The 22254-nt window shown below is 36.7% G+C and overlaps 1 protein-coding gene across 2 annotated transcripts in view; it reads right to left on the bottom strand.

The window, feature by feature from the left end:
- lrrtm4l1 (leucine rich repeat transmembrane neuronal 4 like 1) overlaps positions 1–22254 on the bottom strand; it is an 84121-nt gene that overhangs the window by 59030 nt on the left and 2837 nt on the right. The window lies entirely within an intron of this gene.

The following is a 22254-nucleotide window of genomic DNA, read 5'->3' on the forward strand; positions in this document are numbered from 1 at the left end:
TATTGTTTTCTGACTCCTCTAAAGCTGGTTTTAATTCTCAAAGAGCAATTTGCAAGTTGAATGCTTCACTAAATTTATGCAGAACATTTCTTGAAATTAAAGTTTTAAAACATTTCTACCAAATCCTGTGTTTTCTTAGGCAGAGGACTGTTCTTAAAAACACTTAAAAAAATTAATTATCATATTACATAAATTCTTGCCACTGCCATAGTGCAGTAGTGGGTGATACTCAAGATAAATGGCTGTGATTTAGCAAGCTGTTGTTTTTGCTGCTGAAGACTTCATTTTTGCTTCATTCACATTGATTTGTTTATTTATGCAGGCTGCACGCTGTCAGGACACTGTACACAGTTTTCCTAATGGGAAAAGGAATGGAGCCACTGTCACACCAGGGTGCATTTTTGTGCATGAAAAGAGATGGAACTTTGCTGCTGCTTGTGTTACTATAAAAATAAAATTGCAGTTGTTTGTGGACCATATGCATCCAAGAGTTGGTGAGGTTTCTTGAGTACAAACAGGAGACACCACAATTGTGGTATTTGCTTGTATGCAGCATAATGTGCTCATTGTTATGCACTGCTGCTAACATTACATGCATTACCAGCTGGCTGTTCAGCATTCTGTCAACTACATGAGCAATTATAGTCATTTCTTGCTTTTAGTGAGGTTAAATCTTTAAAATATTGACTAAGGTTTATGAATAATATTTTCTCCTCTCAGAAGCATCAAAGTTCAACACAGAAGGTAATCCTTAGCATAATTTCTTTTAATGCAGTGGGTAAATATATTGAATTAACATAATTACACTGTACATACACCATTACCAGTCAAAAGTTTGTTCATCACACCTTCTAACCTCGTTTGCAATATTATGCTAAATGATATGAAATTCTGCAACCCTTTAATGCCCTATGTAGCTGATAGATACAGTTTTTATCATGATCTTGGTTTATGAACTTGATTTTCGGTTTTTATGGTCATGTGATTAGTTCTGTTTCCTGTTTTATTTTTGCAGTTCCTTCCCTTGTGTATTCTTTGCCATGTTTAATAGTCTTTTCTTTTGTTGTAGTATTTATACCAAGTACAATCCATGTACTCTAGTTTAGTTTTATTTATTAAAAAAATATTTTGCATCCATCTGCCTCATGCATTCGGGCCTGCATTTGAGTCCACACCTTCCATGCCAAGCAACCCTGACAGTTTCTGATACTTTCTGCATCAATTTATGGTAAAACTTTGCTCAAATTATTCTTGTTCTCTTATTTTTTTACGTTTTGTTAAGAGGCTTAATAATATAATTGGGGTCACGAGGAAAAGGTTTTTGCAGAAGCTTTAAGAATAAAGTCGTGATTTTATGAGAACAAAGTGGTATTTTTACTAGTTCCAGGCTTTTCTCCTTCAGAAAAGCAGTGATTTCTTCCAAGTCCACCTGTGGAATAGATTAACTTTCTTGCAAATATTTTTTAAAGTCCTGATACTAATGATAATGTGGTGCTGATGTGCCAAAAAGATTAAGTTTCTCCTTGTTTGTGAAACCTACGCTGAAGTACAATTTCAGAAAATGCTCCACCACCCTCATTTTAACAATGTTCTTCTAAAAGAAGTGCTTAAAATATTACTTTATTCTCATAAAAGTATGACTTTATTCTCCTAAAATTACTACTTTATTATGGAAACCTGTAAAACATTATTTTTCTTAATGTGGTCCTAAGAAAAATTCTCCCCTCTTTCTTTTGGGTTGGGCTTAAAAGGCTTGATAATTAACATCCAGTATATAACTATAAACAACCAGTGGAGCAGAATCGTAGAACAAAACAAAAAGAGCCAAAACAGTGAGTGAAATGGGATGATATGTAAAGATGAGAAACGATATAACTCTTTCAGCCTGGCACCTATTTTCTAGGTCGTTGCCTGAAAATTGCATACTCAATATGAAATGAGTATACCTCTGTAACCACAAGGTCTATTTGAATACTTTTGGAGTCACAGTAAAGCAAACATTTGTGAGGTTTGTTATGATATGAAAATATCAGTATATGTTTTACTGGGGAAGAATAAATAAAGATGGCACATCGCACAAGTAAAATTCATTTCACGCCTTACAAAGTTATACAAACAGCAAAATAATGCATGAAGCTACAGATTTTTCTTTACTTTAAGTTAAAAAAAAATCTGTGCTTCATAAAGAAGCTTCCTGTCTATATTATTTGTCATTTAGAATATTTGCAGTTGACTTTAAAGATCACAGAAAGATTTTTGAAGCATTAACTTTTGATGCCTGATAGGAACTCATTACCAAAAACCTTCTGTCCACTTTGCTTTATTTAAACTATATAGAAAACTAGACAAAATCCACATACTGAAAAAATTCACTGTGCGTCATCCTGACATATATATAGGTTACTGTATTTGTAGCACAAAGGATTCAGACAGCATGCCTCAAAGCTCTGGTGCAGTATCAGGCCAGAAAAGTCTGGAGTTGATGTTGTCTGGCCCAGAAGGCATCCACCTCCCCACAGCATAAACTCTGCACAGCTGAGGCCATGGGCTGGCTTTTCCCTCACAAACACCTTCTGCATGAATCACCATGAGAACTGTACTCCATCTCTTGATCTGCCTTCCCTTTATCTCACCTCTCTCTCCCTCACACACATTGGACATGGAATAATGGCGCCGTCGGGTCACGCCTGACGTGACTGATACCAGCTGACCTTCTCTGCACATTAGCTCCTCTTGCCAGAAGTATGAATACTCTTGTTGCTGTTAGATGGCCAACAGATGTTTTATTCAATCCAGATATGAAGGTCAACCCTGGAGAAAGGTTAAAAGGTTTGATTACACAAACGCATGTGTCACTTATAGTCACTCAGAAAAAAAAAAAAAGAAATTTAGAGCAAGTAAACGAAGACAGCAAAGTGCAGGTCACTTTTCTGACCGGGACAAATTCCACCTAACATAGAAATCCATATGCAGCATAACTAAAAATACAGATTTGTTTGGTCAAATGATGTTTCAAGCTTCCATCAAGGGAACTTTGACATCAGGGGAACTTTGACATCGTTAACAGTACCAGCCACAGTGTTAATTTCCAATTCAACTCCTCGCTTTGCATTTTAAATCTATTAGATTTTTTTCTGTATTCTGTTTTATTCAAGTGTTTCTGCAAGCATCTTAATCACTGCTGAACTGGAGGAGGCTTGAACCCCATCAGTACAGCTGATGTCACACAGACAGGAGGCTGCAGCGGACAAAATTAATTCAACCGTCGTCTAGCTGTTTATTTGGCTCAGACACTGTAAAAAAACTGTTAAACTGGTGTGAATAGCACATCACACCCACATATGAGCAAATCCCAAAATATTCCATGTTTTACAATTTATTCCTATTTCATTGTCAACTTCCATAATTCTGGATGTGTTTACCACATCTTGCTTCTGACTTGTGTGTGAGCACAAATGTTTACTGCTTGCATGTGCAGGAAATAATTTCTTGCTTACATCATTTGTAAAAAAAAACAATAATAATAATAAAATAATAATAATAGGCGACCAATCATGACTTTGCAAATCAGATTGACAATTAGCTTTTACATTTTTAGCAGCTATTGATAGCAGCTAACAACCCCATAATTACTTACTGGGGATTTTACTGGCTCAGTATTTGGTTAGAAAAGTTGAAATTTTCTGACCTCCTGAGTGCTAAAACATTGTCCATATAGACCCTGTTTCAGTTTCCTGCACATGAATTCCCTTTACAACAGCTGGTGCAAGAAACTGTACTTTGCATCTTTGCATTATTTTCAGTCCTCAACTCCCAAAGGTCACAACCTTTGTTCCTGCAAGAGTGCGCTGACTAAGATGTAGCTGTTCTCAAACATATTAATATTCTACACATAGACTTCTCGAGGATGATGAACATCTGGATAAACAATTCTACACATCTGTTGAGGTTTAGAAAAGCAATTAAATCACAGAAAGCAATGTTTTCTAATGAATAACGCAAAGCCTTTTTCTTTACAAAACCCTAAAGAACATGAAGATGCATATAAATTTAAAAAGTGACGTGACTCATCTGCTGGTAGCATCCTTACAGCTTTGTCAGTATTTCTCTAAGTGTTTTTCTAATTCATTGGTTTTTCCCATGTACAATACATCTGCATATTCTATCAAAAGAAGATCTGACTTTTGTATTATTTTTAGCAGACCACTTGTAGACTTTAAGTATGAAAGACTTACTTGATCAAATCTAGTTTAAGCTTATTAAGTTCATGTTATGGCACATTTAAAGTCATGAAAAACCACAAAACTGTCAATTATAAAGTTTCAGATATCAGGAATAATCACAATATGACTTGATCCTTAGCAGATCTCAAAATGAGGTCTAAGAAACTATAGTTGTACAACAAAATGTGACATATAATGGTCTTGTTATCTTACTGAACCAAGTCAAAATGTAGAGGAAGCGTAAGAAAATCTAAGTACACCCCAAAAGCTTCAAAACTTTCTTGTTTGTGATTATTATACAACTATTATCCAGTAGCTGCAGACGATTTTTTCTCCATATGTGACTCATATCAGACTTTTTAATGGCAAATCCAGTTCCTTTAAGTCCAACCCAAGCCACTTTCATATGTGGTCCTAGATCGGATATGTATCTGATCTGTATGAAGGCGACCTCAGTCTGAACGGTCATGACGCATTTCATCCGACTTTGACGTCACAGAAGTCACATCACAGTTCTGCTGTTTCACAATATTTACTATGTTATTTTTTGCTTTTTTATTGTAAATGAAAACAGCCACAAAACAACACATCACGTTGAATATATGAACGAATTAAGCAAAGTGAAGAGAGGGACGGGGGTGTATTTACATTTACAATGTGTTAACATGCGGATTGGGTGGTGCTTTATATCCAACATCGTCATGTCGGGTCCAGATTTCCCTGAAAAATATCCACAGGTCGGGTTTGGTAATCATCCTAACGGATTCGTGCAGGTGCAGGATGGTAAAATTGGACCTGTGCAGGACTCTGCACAGACGAACTCGGCTGCATTGTCTGTACATGCCTCTGTACAGAAATAGGACTTCCAAACTGATGAACAGATGTGAAGCATCCATAACATCCGTAATTACAACACATTGGTGACGTCGTGTTATCCTCTGCGCATGCATGTCACTTCAGGGTCACATACTGTTCACACTTCAGGATGATGAAGGTTGCAATGAAGTGATAACGTGAATGACCCCACATTAAAAATCAGATTTTAATAAAAGGTCAGATTTGAGCAGTAAGACCTGCAGTGTGAACGTAGCCTAAGTGTCCTTGGTAAGACACTGAACGCCACGTTGACCCGAGTGTGTTCCTCTTTTTTGAGTTGCTTTGGATAAAAACAACTGCTTAAGGATGTAATTTGTGGGCTTGGAATGGTCCATTGCACCACATTGAGTCTTTTAATTTTTCATCTTACATATTTGTGAGTCTACTTTGGATGTTGTTCCGGTTGCTTGAATCAATCAGCCAAGCTTCAGCTGTCAGACAGATGGCCTCGCAGTTAAAAGAAATAAATATGTATACAGAGTAGTTTTTGGTCCACAAGGTGTCCAGTTCCTGCGGCTGCAAAACAAGCCCAAACCATTTATCCTACATGAATGTTTGTGCAGATATTTAGTGGTTTATAACAAACATGTTGCTGTGCATTACAGACTAGTATCTCTTCTTTCAGGATGTCTTATTTGTTGAGATTTGATTTTGCAAATCAATGCTGTGCAGCTATGTTCCTTTATAGACAGAACAGGATTTGTCCTGCCAACACTTCCCAAAAAAACATACTTGTTCAGTCTTTTTCTAATTGCATTGTCAAAAACTTTAACATTTGACATGCTAGCAGAGGCCTGTAGAAGCTCTAGGGAGTTTTTGGAATTCCTGGGAGTATTACATGGTTTCACTCAATTGTAAAATTAAGTAAATTTGCTGGGACATTCTTTTCTGTGAAGAGGAAAACTGTTCTGAATGTTTACTAATTTGTGACTGACTGTAGACTCACTGTAGGATGATGAACTCCAAATTTACTTTATAACGTCTCCCAGGTTGATGGGCAGCAACAATACCATCTATGAGATTATTGAGATATTTTTCCTTCTTGTTATTGTCAATATAACCTGAATTCTCCAGACCAGCAAACTGCCAAAGCATCTGCTTTTATAGAGGTGATCAGTGCATCAGATCAGCAGCACCAGGCTTTTACTAACCCCTTTTAATTCCTACAGAAGCAGTAAGGGTGGACTCAGTGTTTCACACACAGCTTCTTCAGTGTGCCTTGGTTTTTGTTCAGTAAATAACTCTAGGGTGCCATGTGCTGTTCTTCATCTGAGGTTGTGTTCACATAACTCTAATACTTGATAAGCACCAGATAGCTTATTATACCCTGACACATAAAAAACTTAAAGAAAATAGACATAGAGATATTTTCCTTGTGAATATGCATAAAAGCCTTGTGTTAGAAAGACAAACAGGTCATTTCAGTCCAAACTTTGACTTTAAATCATGAAATTAAATAAATTTTAAAAAGACTTGGAAACTAAAAATATCTTGTCTTCTGCTCGCTGGTAAAGTGAAGCTCCATGGTGGAGCATATAAGCTTACAGGCAAGACAAGGAGGGGTTCTGTGGTAAAAGAGGGGAATGATCATGACTGCCAACCTTTATATTAAAGCTGACAGCCACCCCCTTTACCTTACAGCCTTGTTTGATTCAGATTCTACATAATGCAGTACAAAGCCAACATGTTAAAAAATGCATCACTGTCCTAACACATTCTGACGAGACTATATGGCAAGGGACACATTCTGGACCCAGGGCTTTCTTTTTTTTCCTTGGAGTGAATTGCTCAAGCTCAGGACATTCATATGTGCTCTCAAACGTGTTATCACCTCGGTAGTATGTTCTATAACAATAAACCACGAGAAAATGTCTGCTGAAATTAACTCTATTTGTCCTCCACTGAGGTTTTATGATTAAACTTTCCATGTCATTCTGTCATGAGGGAGGAAAACTAGCAAGACAAATTTTAGGAATCTTGGTAGAGACGCTGACTTTGGGCACGGGTGGAAAAATGATTATTAATGAATTAAAATTCAGAGAAGGGATATTTTAGGACCTGGCAGATGATTACCAATCACAATATATAGCAGTATATTCATGACGTAATTGATTACGTCATGTATTGATGCTGTTTTTTACATTCTTACTTAGAATACTTTAGTTTCTTGTTATCTGTAGTTCATGTATTTAACACAAAGCTACAATTATTAAACACTGTGGAGGAAATTATTTGCTATTACCAAACAAAGCTTTAGCAAAAAAAAAAAAAAAAATCTTTCTGGGTTTTATTATGAAACTGATTAATCAGGGAGCATAAACGTCAGAAAGCAATTCATCATTTCTGGTAAACAGACTGAAGGAATCTTCTCTCTGTCACGTCATTTATAGCACCTAAAATGAAGGGCTCATACACAAACAGTTATCAGTAATCACATCATCAGCTGTCTGTGCTTTGTTCTTCTTCTATCTGCTACACACCTCTCTGGTTATTTATCATCCTGAGTCAGAGTGAGACAACTTTACAATGATGACAATGATCCTATGTGAGTGCATGTTCTATGTACAGAGTATTAAGTAAAACACGTTAAATAAACCAAGAATAAGATCATCTTCAACAACACATAAATAAAAGCTTATTAATCTACCCATTCTTATATAGATAGACTCCTAATATGAGAAGAAGATAGAATGAAAAGAAAACAAAAACATATTCATCATGCTTGAACATAATCACTACAATGACGGTGGATTCAGCTGTTTCTCTGTGATGGGATGAAGTTCCCAGCATAACATCTTCACCTCCCTGGCACCAGCTTTCAGTCTGATTTTCAGGTGGCTGCAGTCACATATTTCCTAACATGTTCTCTGCAGGTTGGAGTGAGCCTGCCTGCATGTAAATGCCTCTGTGTGTGTGTGTGTGTGTGTGTGTGTGTGCGTGCGTGTGTGTGTGTGCCATTGGAGTGAAACTCATGTAGAGAGAAATGAGGAGCTGAGATGTAAATAAGATAAATCAGGTTGTTTGGTTTTTATTACAAGGACCAAGTGGAAACCTGTTCCTGTGGAAACGTCAGTGTTTCGGCCACAGGTTGCATCTAGTAGTTGGTAAGTGAAGCCGTTTATAGCTCAACTTTACATGCTTGCATTAAATATAGAGCCGTTCATATTTATTTAATATGACAATCCTCCATCTCATGTTTTATATTTCTGCATGAACACTGAACAGAAGCTGGAATTGAATCGCAAACCAAATATCAATATTGGTCAGAAATATCGCAATCTTCCATACAACCCTGTTTGCTAAACAAGGAATGTCACAACCAATCAGCTTTCAAGGTTAATCCCTTAATGCCCGACCCGAGACATAATGGACAGAAATTTAAAATTTTTTTAAGTTAAATGGCCTTTTAACAAAATGTTTTTTAAAAAAATTATTATTTCAATAAAATGTTAATGTACTGTATTTTATTTCAGTGTCTTTTAGTTTAATATTTGGCCTTGTTTCCCAGCAATGCAGCCGACTGATGGGCCCCATAACTGAAAATATAATGATTAAATACATAAATATGTCCCATTTATAATCCAGCCAGCAGTCACATGAATAAAAGTATTATAAAATGGCAGCTTAGACGTTTTTTTTATGAACAAAAATATGAACAAAAACAACTGCAGAATGAAGGTGTGGAGGAGCAAAAGCATTAGAGGTGAATGAATTTTATATTAGATATAAGGGAATAAGTGAAGATGAGCACAATGTGAGCACATACTATAAATAATTCCCTTGAGTCCTCCAAGCAATAGATGCACCACCACTTCCATTACATTCAGTAACCACTCTGAACACACAGAGGATCTGCAGCACTACACACAGCCATCAGTTTTCCTAAATGCCAATCCAATTGAATCATTCAAAAGGTCGATCCTTAACCTCAGTGGAACCTCCCTGTGTCATATCGCTTAAGCTATTCATTTATTTCCATGCAAGTATCCAAAAAAAGAATGGCAGTGAGGAGGTTGTTCAGATTTTAAATGATAGGAAACTCCAGGCTCTGCAGCCATAGTCAGAATGTGCGCACTAGCTCTCTGACGCCTCCATATGACAGCATCTTAAATTAGCACATGTTGGTCCAGTATGGATTTTTCTGCAGACATAATGGTAATAAACCCAACTGGACATGTGCACACTTAGCTCCCATGGGAGGAAGAACAGAATAAAGCAAGACATTTACTCAGCACTGATTGATTAACCAATCATTAAATGCAATGTTATGTAGGGGAATGTCTCGGGTTTCCACTGCTTTCATGGACTAGATATGCTTAGCTGCATGCTGTGCTCGAATGTCTTATTTAATCATTTATGGTTTTTTTCTCTTACTATAGTATAAAAAAATGTTCATCATGACAAAATTGGCAAAAATTGAGAAGAGAGAGGAAAAAATGATGGATCTTGACTATAAATAAAAGACCCCGCCACAGGCAGGTGTTGCTATGTAATCTGCCCCCCTCCCACCTCTGAAGAACAGATTTGATCTCATGTGGTAAGATAGACACATCTGTTTACCTGGCTGCTTCTTCTTAGTAGAGCGTGACCAATTGGAGCCAGAGGCTTCTGGAGATTTCATATCTTGTTAAATCTTGGAAGATTTAAGCAACAACGACTGAGGTCGAGCAACAACAACACTGACATTAGCGTAATTATCACAAAAGTAAAGCTGTTGAGGTCTCAAAGAGGTTTTCTGCACATATTTATTTAAAAAAATACATCAGCTGTGGTTTGTTTAGTCTTTAGACATCAGGTGAAATGACTTGAAAAACAAAAGGTTTATTACCTTAATTAGTTTCTTTTTTCAGTAGCAGTAAAAACATTCAGCTGTTAAAAAGTGCATTTTTTTTATTGATGATTAATGCATAACAGAGTATGTACAGAAGTTATAGAACAACTCAAAAGCCTTGTAAAGATTTATTAATGACATGAAAGTTAAATAATTTCAGCACATTAATAATTTCCTTGAAAAGACAATCAAAGTGATAATTAATACGGCAGTGTCTAAATTAAATGTTTTTAAGTGACTAATAATATATATATAGCCAATTGTGTGTAATCATCTTATAGGGAGGCTTTTTTAGCATTAACAAAAAAAAAAACAAAAACAAAAAAAACAAAAAACAAAAAAAAAACAATTACTTAAGTATTTTGCAGCAATTTTTGTGATAATTGTGAAATTTATTTCCTTTAAAAAATGTATCCAAATTTATTCATTAATTTAAATTATTATGTTTTATATATTTATCATAATAATATCAATTAATTAAAAGTCATTTTTTTTACATTCTTTACTGAAATAAGTACAAAGGAGAGTATTTCACTGTTTTGCAGGGTGCTCTTGAAGCTGCAACACATTGTTTTAACAGCAAACACACACAAAATATATATACATAAAAAATTATACTGATTCTTTTAACGTTTGCAGGACATATCTATACCGGCTAATGTGGAGGTGTACAGTAATTTGTTGAAGTCGCCCTATTCCAAAATGGTTTCTACTGCTTTGTGGTTCATATAATACACTTAACTTCCATCTGTTAAGACCAAGAAAGCTGTTAAAACTGCTTTAAATGTCAGTGATTGGACAAAATTGCAAAGAAATCCAGAATTCACGACAATGTCTGATATTAAATTGCAACAGTATCGAAAATTGTGTATTTTCAATATTATTTTGTTAATTTAATCTCTTAAACATTATATTGTACAATGGACGTAACATCATTCATATACTGGTGAGTTCAAGCAACATAAAACTGATGACTGGATGAACATTACCCTGTTATCCTAAATTATTCTACATTCTGAAATTATCTACTGAACTCACGGCATGACCATCGCTAAATATTCTTCGATACTAAGAAGACATAATGTTGAGTTTGTCTTGTTCACAACTTAACAGCTGAGAAAAAAACACTACAGCATACATCAACACCCACAACACACACAACATTTATCAGTTAATGTCAGAAGTAAAGGAATTATTAATGTTTTATCTATTTTAAATAATTTAATGTGGCTCATTCGTCCAGTTTTTGTGTTGGTGTCAACTGGAAGGACCAGTTCTCTCTCTTCGGATTATATCCAACCAGTAAGAAACATTTTAGTGAATATGTGAAGAACCCAGTCTCTGAGTGATTTGCTGCTTTGCAGTGAAGTGGTCGCTTTATTCAAGAGTCGGTCTAATGTAGACAGCTGCTACAGAAAAGAGTGACACGAGTGCTGTAGAAGAAGTTAATGTAGTCCTTTACAACCATTGTGACAGACGAGGAAACCACTATAACCATGGAAAATGTACTTTATCAAAAACACAATGGGATTTGAAGATGTAAAAAAAAAAAAAAAACAGAAATACATTAGAAAATATGAGTAGAACGTTTGATTAACAGAATAAAAAAAGGGAAAAGGACTGAAATAAATATGAAAACTAAATCAAAATCAATTTTTTATTGTGGTTAAAAATGTATCGGTACAATTCTTGCAGCCTTAATCTAAAGTCTGACTTAAAGCAACAATTCTTGCTAATGTAAGAATGTATTAAACTTCATCCAGTGGAACTTTACTCCTAATGAAAAATAAGATGTATAGCTGCAATTTGAGGCAAGCTGGAGACCGGTCATGTTATTGTGTGCTGTAACTTTTGCTTAAACACAATTTGAATCTGATAAAAATGCACATGGGAACAATAAATATTGGTTAAAGAACACTTCCATTACACTCAGAGCTCAACTCCTCCCCACAGAGATGCAGCTTGCCTCAAATTTACACACCAAATGTCAACTTGAATGGGCTTGAAAATGCACAAAACATCAAATGTTATTACGTAATATCATAAAACATATCTTTTCCCCCGCTACATGTCTTAAGGTCAGCTCCCACTGGCAAACTTTCTGAAATCCCATAAGCAGTGTGGACTGCTCTTCCCCTCAGGACAGAGTGGGTTCTGGCATGCCTGGCGGAGTCAGCTGTCGTCCTTGGCTGTGCGACAAGTTGATATTTCATTTGAATGCATGGTGCTCTGAGCACTGATGCAAAGGCTATTACCCAGAGTGCCCAAGTGGGTTGGCCAACATTGCTCAGGCCGCACTCATGGGACACTTCAAAGAAATGAAAAATGTGCAAGAAAACAAAAAATAACTTATTTTTTATTAGATTGTCTACTATACATTATAAGGATAGAGGTGCCATCATGGCTTTTAAAGGTTATTGACTGGCAAAAAAAAAGTATAATCAACTTTTCATTCTGTATATTGATGGTGTCTTGCTTCTGCTTCTCTTTTTCACTCTCCAGACATTAAGTGCTATATTTTTGATTACTTATGGCCATCTCCCTCATTCCCTTTTCAAGCACCTCTCCATTAAATGCACAGATGATGTATTCTGATGAGTCAAAGGCTGAAAAAGCACTGACAAGATGAAGAAAGACAGATTACAAGAGGCTTGAGATAAATCAGTATAATGCAGTATATTATGTAATTCTACATAATTTAAAGCTTCAGATACAAACTTTCTTCCTGTCTCCTCCTCCCTCAGTGACTCTCCACCTGTCTGGAATGGACGTCAAGGCTTTAAAAGAGTGTGATGCCTGAGCTTAGGTAAGCAAGAATCTAAAGGACTACAGCATGTATTATATATTGCATTAGTGAGTGAGTTTAAGGCATATGCAATTAAAAATACTTTTAATGCTCAGAAATATGAGACATATTGCTAGTCATGGGGCCATTCATGCAGCAGTAATTAGCTAGACTCTCTGTCGTAGCAATAATGAAATGCAGTACCTTTTACACACTTAAAACACATTATTCTACATCCATTAAAATGAAAATTGCAGTCAGCTGTAATTTTAGTTCACAGCAAAAGCATGAAGCAGTATAAAACAGCTGATTTAGGATAAAAGCCTTCTTTGACTACAACTGGAGCTGCACATGCACACGGGAGGAGCTGCAATCCTAAATACACACTATACTGTACAAGATCTGAAAAATGGAGCACGGCTGGTTAATCACTGCAGTAATGGCAAAATGCTGCTTAAATGGGGCAGCAGCCATTAAAAATTGAAATGAAATGAGAAGTCAATTCTGTTAGCTGAGTTATTCTGTCTGGAGTAGAGGGGGGATGTTGTAACCATGGTCAACTAAATCTACTCGGGCATAATGGAAAGAGGGGAATGAGGACAGACAGAAGCAGCTCCTGCTGGGACCTTGCATACAGCTGCATGCAAGGGTTCAGGCAAACAGGAAAGGCACCAGCTCCTCAGCAAACTTGCATGAAAAATGAACCTATTCTCACATGCATGCGCAATTTTGATTTTCACGAGCGAAAATGAAGTTGAGGATTGATCTCTCGTTCGTGTCGACTTCATGATCAGCGACTCACCCCTCCTCAACTGGAAAACGGGAGTCTGTATTCACTTTCTTACCAGTTTTGCAGGGTTTTTCTGAAAGATTTGTTTGTCTTCCAGGTTTAATCTTGACTCGTATGGTTCTAACAACCATTTCCCATAATGGAGTCAGCAGACTTGAAGCACTTCAGTTTTCGTAGCTTTTTTTTCACTCTGAAGTCATCAGTGACATTAAATTTTTAGGTCCTCAAGCAGTTGCTAATAGCAGCCCTTAGTTCTTGTGATGGTGAAGTAGTAAGGGAGTTGATCGAGTTCAGGAACTAATAATTGGGAGTACTTACATCTTTCCACATGCTTCACAAGTCCTAAAAATTCTGTTACGGTTTGATGACTAAATGATGGCAATGAAATACAGACTTACAGGAGAAAATACACACTATAAATGCTAAATTCCTACCTTTCCTTTGTCTGTTGTTTCTTTTTTTTTTCTTGCTTTTATTTTTTATTTTTTATTTTCTTTTGGAAGAGACATTTTTCATTATCCTGCTGGAAGTAGCCATCAGAAGAACTGTGGTCAGAAAGGGATGGACATGGTCAGCAGCAGTACTCAGGTAGGCTGTGGCATGTAAAACATGTGACATTGGTACAAAGGGGGCCAAAGGGGGCCAAAAGAAATCCCCCACACAATTACACCATTAACAGCCTGAACTTTTAATAAAAAGCAGGATGGATTCATGTTTTCATGATGTTTCCATCAAATTCTGACCCTACCATCTGTATGTGGAGCTGAAATGGAAACTCATTAGACCAGCAACAGGGAAGGGGGGCGCGGGGGGGGGGGTACATTTAAGTCATTTTAAGTGCAGCTCTGGCTGTTTTCTGATTAAGAGTCAACAACATGTTACAGTACTTTTAACTTTTAAAATATTTTCCTCCACACTCTTCATTGTTAGGCATTAATGTCTGATGATAAGCCAGGACAGGATCAGCCAGCTGCAGCTTTACACGTTACATTTTCAGTCTGGTTGTGGAGCAGAGGCAAACATTTCACATCTGAATGCGGACGGGGGTGGGGCCTGTGGAAGCGCTGCTCATTGAGAAGAAGTAAACATGCTTTCATGTCACTTTTCAAAAGTCTCCAATAATACCAGAAAATAGTCTCTAGATTTTGTCACTAGTCGCTTCTTTGACTTGGAGCCACTAGATGGGTCTGAAAAGTAACTAGATACATAAATAAAACGCCAAAGTAGTTAAATTGGTGACACTGGTTTAGCAGAGCTCCGACATGCACATCAATTTATTTGGTGTACTGGAAATCGTTCACTGACAAACATTCTGAGTCACTTGGAATGCAAACTGTGATTAAATGCGTTAATGTTTTTACTGCTTTATTTTTTTTGTACTTAATTAATTGTAATTAATGCATTAACGTCCCACCCCTAGTAAAAAACACAGCATTACATAGTCATTATATTTAAAAGGTCAATGTAAAAGGCTCCAGAGTTTCCCTGAGACCCTTCTTAAACACAGAACAATAGTTTGCTTCAGTGTGAAACAGAATGAGCTGCATCATCTGAAATAAAAAAAATGTCCGGTCAAATGATTTTTCATGCCTTCAGGGTTGTCGGGCTTTTAAACAGAGGTCAACCAATCCTACACTTTTAAAGGACAATAACACCCAGCTGGGGCAAGAAAAAGATACAAATTTATGTGATAACGAGCACAAACCAGCATGTGTGTTGTTAACTGGGCTGTTCATGTCTGCTGATCATTAGATTTAAAATGGAAAAAGAGAGGATCAAACAGAGGATACAGAAGTAAATGATTAAAGGTTACATTTAAGTGGAGCACATCTGGCATTTTGTTGCATGTGGTCATCGTGTGGAGACGATTGTAGCTCCTAATTCTAAAAAGGCTAATTGGACATGTTGAATGTCAACATTTGTACACCAGCAGGTTTTGTGCAGCTGTAAAAGCTGCCTCCTGTGGAAAAAGTCAGCTTTAATGAGAAGTGCCCAATAAAAATGACACTTGGAAAAAACTTTTGTTTCACGTAGGTCACAATCTTTGATTGCCTATTTACAAAAGTTACACGCTGTAGTTTTCAGGAGTTTAAAAAATACTTTGCAAAGGCTAATTGGGTATCATGAAGACCCACATTTTTCCATGAGCAGACATTGTTTTGTCTGTAAAAGCTGTCCAGTACAGAGAAGACGGCCTTCACGAAAAGTGACGTGAGGAAGTTTACTTGGAAAGGTCTGTGAAAAGTCTGCCCATTCTGGTTTCATGCCTTCAGTTTTCTCTCACCATAAGGCTGGCCTGATAACAGAGTGACTCTGAGCCTCATGAATATTCAAGAACATTTGTTTATGCATGTTTGTGCAAACTTCCGTCCCTTTTAAGTGTAGATAATCCAAAAAAATGACGTGTGTGCTGTCAGAAGATTGAAAATAATAACTGAGAATCTCAGATGTAGATGTCAAGACACTATTAATTACCAGTTAGCTGCAGTGGTTTGATCCACCTGACGAAGATCCATTCAACATATGAAACTGCAAAATTAAATAAAGATATGACAGAGTGTAGGATGCTGCCTTTCCCATGGACACACACTAATTCACACACACATACACACATTCTTGGTTTCTACATGTGTGCAGAGGCAGAGAGCTGCACTAATCAATATGATGGCATAAAATCAACATAAACTGAGCCGTTTGCGCTGGCCACTGAAGCAAGCCTGCTGTAAATGCTGAAGGGGTGGTTTCGTGTGTGTGTGTGTGTTTGTGTGTATGCGCGGGTTTTGATAATCACAACTCCATACACAAGTCTTAGACAATTTCCATCTTAATTTTCAATCAGAATTCAGCACTATATACCAATTATTTCTTTTATATTTTGATGCTTATCTGGACACGTTTAACTTTGCATAATAATTTAGCAGCTTGAACAATCAGCCACAGTCTGTTAATTATCCTGAATTCTATCGCCACTTTACATTGCTTTATTTATTTATTTAATTATTCATTTTGATTTTTAATTTTGCAGATATGAGGGAAAATATTGCCTTAAGGAGAAATAAAAGATTTTGTTTTCCTCTCTGGGACTGTAATATAGGAAAAGTATGCAGCACCACCTCCACAAACAGCAATTCATGTATGTTAGGCTAAAACATTCATACAATCTATCTATACATGCCCTTAGTATTTTTTCCTCTCATCTCCATGCGGATGAAATCACATTCATATTCATGCAACCTTCATCTCGTGCTTCTCAGTCTGCTTCTTACTATGAATGATGCATTCCAACATTAATAAGACAATTTTTTTTTTCTTTTAGACCTTTTCCACTTCTTTCAGGTATTATATTTCTGTTCTTGTGGGGTTTTTTATGATCTATTTTACTGATTTGTATTGCGTGGGGATCTGCAAGAAAAAGCTCATGACTTCAATATTTCAACCAAACAATATGATGACAGTTGCTGAATCTGTTTAATAAAACAGTATATACTGTCCATTGAACTCTGTCACCCAGAATTTATACATCAACACTTGAATGATTTAAATCCTACATTCAGGAAATGCATAGTATATATATATAATCTACTGGAAACAAGAAGACACACAGAAGAGCCTAAATTATACATGTTCAACAGTGAAAACAAAGTTTACGTACTTTGATGCATACTTGCCTTCTTTTTTTCTAAACCACTTGTTTTGACAAACCAACGGTTTTTTCTGTTGTGACTGATCCCTTCTCACCTGCTAAAGAATTTAGTGCTCAACTTTCCTGACAGCCTTGACAGGAGATCTCAGTGACCTTGCTTTTTTCTTTATGAGGAGGTGAAGCAGCTCACTCAAAGATGAATAATTCTCCATTCTGCAGAAACAACCAGTTCATTCCCAAAGTTATCTGATCAACTAGGAGTACGATTGGATCTCATCCAAACCCTGTGTTAACTTGACCAGAACTGCCTCTATTCTTCTAAGTATTAAAGACACATTATGCAACTTTCCAACCTTAAAACTTGGTGTTCCAGACCTGTTTGATGACATCTATTATGTGCATTTCTTGGAGCTGTTGCTGCCCAGCAGCGTCCTGAGGCTGAGAAACTACACTTCACAACTTTTGCTTCCAGGACGCTCCGTAATGTTGCTGCTGAGTTTCACTTTCACACAAGCTAGTAAGCAGATATAAACACAACAGCCATTTTGAATGCTCGCTGTGGCTACTTCAGCAAAGAAATGCAAGAAGACATAATTGGACGAAGAGAGGAAAGTGAGAGCATGACAGAGCAAGAAATCTGAATCACACTAACTAGCATTGGGGAGCTCACAGTACAGGTGGGAAGCAAGATGGATGCCAAATTAGCCGTTGAGAGGGGGTGCATCACGGAAAATCTGCCGAAGTTCAGAGATTTGCAAGGAAACTTTTTATTACATGTTAAAAAGCCAAGGACAGCCAATTAACTTTAAACAATTTACTGTTTATTTCAGTGTATTATCTGTCAGGAGCAAACATAACATGTGGTGGGACTAAGTACAATATGCAAGACAGGCAAAGACCATCTCCATCCCAAAGTCTGGAACATTACAAAGATTCTTACTATGATCACACTCAGATTAGCACTAACTAGCCAACTGTTCCACTTTCATGAGATGCATTCTCCCTGAATGCCTGAAAGGGCCAAACTTCGAATGTCTACTTAAACTGCAGAGGAATAAGGACAACAAAAACAACAGGTATTAACAAGTGACGCTGAAATGTGGCACCACTCCAAATCTGGCAACACGTTAAATCAAAGAATCAGATCCATGCTCAATGAATCAAAATGCCAAGTTAACCCTCTCATATCACCGTCTTACCAGACTGTATCTTATTGAAGTTACTGAACACCATGGATTCATTTTGGTATGACCCTTCATTAACCCCAACACCATACCTTACTTTTACACATGTACTGAAAAGAACTGGGATCAACAGACATACCAGTACACTGCTGCAAGACCAACAACTCTGCCCTCAGCTCATCACCTGCTATGAAAATATAGGTTGCAGAATTGTGTCAGTAGCTTAGTCCACAGCTGGAAAGTGAGCAAAATATTTAACATCTGCACTGTGTATGTGATTTCACATCTGAGCAGTTTGCTTTGGTAAAAACAGGACCTGTTTGGCTCGGTGATGTGGTTCATCTGCACTGATCTGAGATCTGATAATCTAAGCGTTAAGCAGACACACCCCTCGTGTCTGAGAGCACTAATCTCTGTTTTTGGGTGCACTGACTAAATGAAAACATTGAAAATTGAGTTTTTAAATATATTTAACCTGGCTGTAATTCTTGAAGATATTGCTTTGTAGTTGCTAAAAGCTAAAGCTAAAAAAGCTAAAAGCTGTGTTTGCAATAGATAAGATTTATGGCTTATTGAATGGAAGTGGATCTTGAGGAGCTGTTCTTTCAAAGAGCCACTCAAAAGTTGGTTCATTCTTTGAATTGAATTGAATTGAATTGAATTGAATTGAATTGATTTTTTCTATACAAGAACCTTTTAGTAATGCAAAAATCTCACAATATATAAGAATAATAAATAATAATAAATGTATACCTATATAAAATCTACAAGATTTTTTTTAAAATACAGGGAAGAATACAGAAATACAGGAAAATTATCAATAAAATAAACCTGAGCGGCATGAGTGCAAATTTTAGTTTCGAAACATTTTTGTTTCTGAACAATACTTTGTCCCCATGGATCATCATGTTGGAGATCAGCCTTCTATAAGGGAACACATGCGCCATGTGAAGGCAGTGTGGACATTTTGTATACATAAAGAAGGGCTGCAAACAAACGGCTCACAACTGTGATTCGGTTCCCATTTAAATGAGCTGTTTAAAATAATCAATTCGGTCATGAACGTCACTTCTCTAGTTGTAGGTGAACAACGGGGCAAATGCAAAGAAAAACCTGCGTACGTGTAGATAGGACTGCCCTCCTCCCAAAAATGACTCCGCAATTTTCTTCATGCAGGCAAGAATGAACAAAAACTACATTAAAATAATACACAACCCCTGCAGTACAAATGTACGGAGCCCATCTGGTGACATTGGAAACATTTTTATTTGATTGCATGGCCACATCGTACTACTATGAGTAGCCAATGTGTAGGCATGAAATAATAAAGTCATTGCATCACTAATGTTACTAATCCAAGCACCCAAATTGACACTGTGCCTAATCACAAGAGATCGCAAGATATCGTTGTAAAAAACCATCTCCTCATATTTTGAGGGTTTTGAGTAGGACAAATGTCCTCCCAGGGACAAAACTGCCTTTGAATGCCACACCTGCTATCCTGTCTCCTTTTTTGTTTTGTGGCAAGCCATTAAATTAGGTGAACCCATTAAGCTCATTTACATTATAATTAATCCCGAGATTAAAATAAAATTAAAATAAATCCAAATTATCCATGTAATGTGTGTGCTATGGCCAGAATAGAGCTGGTCCATAAGCGTGTAGCAATAGTTTCATCATCACTTCCCACACAAACTTTCTCTGTGAAACTCTTCATGACAACTTGTCTGTGAAAGGTGCTATAGAAATAAACGGTGCTGACATACTTACAAAACTAACGTGGCCACGAGGTTCCTGTGTCTTAGTAATTCATGGCAATGAGTTACAGAACATTTTGTATTGAGGCCAGACGATGGGCTCTGTATAAGAATACCTGCATGTGAATGGTAAGAAGTGGCGTTCATGAAATGAAGTTTAGTTGTATTTGTTTCTGACTGATTGAAACTCAGACGTAAAAAATGTTATATTTACATCCCAAGGCTGAAAGCACTGCATATGTTTCATCCATTTTTTCTTTTCTCTTGTGTTGCTTGTTGGGAAAAAAAAACAAACAAACAAAAAAACAAACAAACAAAAAAAAAGAACATTTGGATGAGAAAATTAGGGATTTTTCCATCCTGTTGACTGTAGGGGTTGTAGTTTGGAGGACAACCATATAGGTCATATGTATGAGTATAAACCAGGGATGCCCAAGTCCAGTCATCGAAACCTACTATCCACAAAGTTTTAGATGTGGCCCATCTCTGTCACTCCTGAACCAGATAACTGAATTCCCTCATCCGCATGTCATTCAGCTCTGCAGAGGCCTGGTAACGAGCCATTCACTTGATTCCAGTGTGTTGGAGAAGGGTTGCATCTAAAAGTTGCAGGATTGTAGCTCTTGGGAACTGGACTTGGGCCCCTCTGATATAAACCAATGAGCTATTTGGTCATTTAGATAGGAGGACTTGTGATGCAAAAAGCAAACTGTGTCTCTAGCACATAATGAATAAAACAGATTGTGAGAAACTATGCCATCATCCATAGTTCTGGGGACAATAAAGGATGCACATCCATCAAGGTAGCTGTCATAGTCTTTACCTGCTAATACTTTGTCTACAAGAAAAGACTCAGATTTCAGGGACCTTGGGTTAATTGACCTAATCCTTTTTTTTTTTTTTAATTAACATACAAAATAAAGCATTTGGTCCAAGTGAATGAAATACAAGCTCTGCACTGAGTAAAATGAGTAAGGAAATATGTGAGCACAAGTGAGTTGAAAAAGTAAAATGTAATGGTGCAATGGGTCAACCAACAGCTTCGCTGCTCTTGCAGGAGTCATGTCAGTGTTTTCCTCTCAAAGGAAACAGCCTCACTCCTAATAAAAGCATCAAGGATGACTGTCTCTGTGTTTACCAGAGTGAATTCATTCCTAGTGTTTGATGCACTGAAACCACATCTATAGAAATGTTAAAGGTCAAGAGGAAGCTGTCTTTTCAGGTTTGTTTTCCAAGCAGGTGCACTTTAAAAAAAAATAATTTTTATAAGTATTATTATATTTTATAATACTTAATTCTTTCCAAATAATAGTATTTTCATGAAAATTATTATTTTTTTACAGACTTGTGCAATTTAAACTAAAAGAGTCGACCTGATGATATGGAAACCAGCTTATAGTTGAATTTATTTATTTAATTGTTAATTCTTTGTCTGTGTCATGCAGTAAATATGTTTATTTCAGGTGTGAAGTTGGGCCTTTTAATGGGGTCTGTTGGGATTTAAGAATTTTTGGAGTTAGTCTCAAGTTTTCTATTTCTGTTTTGTTTTGGGGCTTCTAAAGATGTTGACTGCTTTTTAGTCACATTAGTCAAGTTTTGCAAGCAGCCAAACATACAGTAGCCATTAAATCTGAATAAGGCTGGAGGCAATTCAACTGGATGCAGTTAAGTACAGGTGACCCATCAAAGTTGTCAATTAATTTGATTTGCTTAGGACATTAACAGGAAATATAATTAGGCCACAGCCATGTTTATATCTGTTGGACTTGTCAGTTGTGTGTTTATCTTTAGCTGTTTCACTTTATTGATCCACATTTCAACACTGCATGCAGTGTTTTAATTTTCTACACAAGTGACCTCTTGTGGTCACGTGAATATAAAGTTTCATAGTGTGCCATAAAATTTGGGTTATAAATTATATGTTAGATTATATTGTTATTTTTAGTCTTTGCTTGCTCTTGCTAATGTAATTTCAGCTGCAGATTTATGGTAAAATAGACAGTTTTTGCAAATGCTAATTAACTGTCTTCTTCCTATGATGGGGCTGGCAGATTGGGAATAGCTGCCAGTGGTCAAATATATAAAACCATGGCAACCAAAAGCAGGTTTTATCATGCCTCAGCGCCAGATAACATACAATACATCATCGTGTGCCGCTTGTTATA

The sequence above is a fragment of the Melanotaenia boesemani genome, chromosome 19 (assembly GCF_017639745.1).
Source record: "Melanotaenia boesemani isolate fMelBoe1 chromosome 19, fMelBoe1.pri, whole genome shotgun sequence".
NCBI lineage: Eukaryota > Metazoa > Chordata > Actinopteri > Atheriniformes > Melanotaeniidae > Melanotaenia > Melanotaenia boesemani.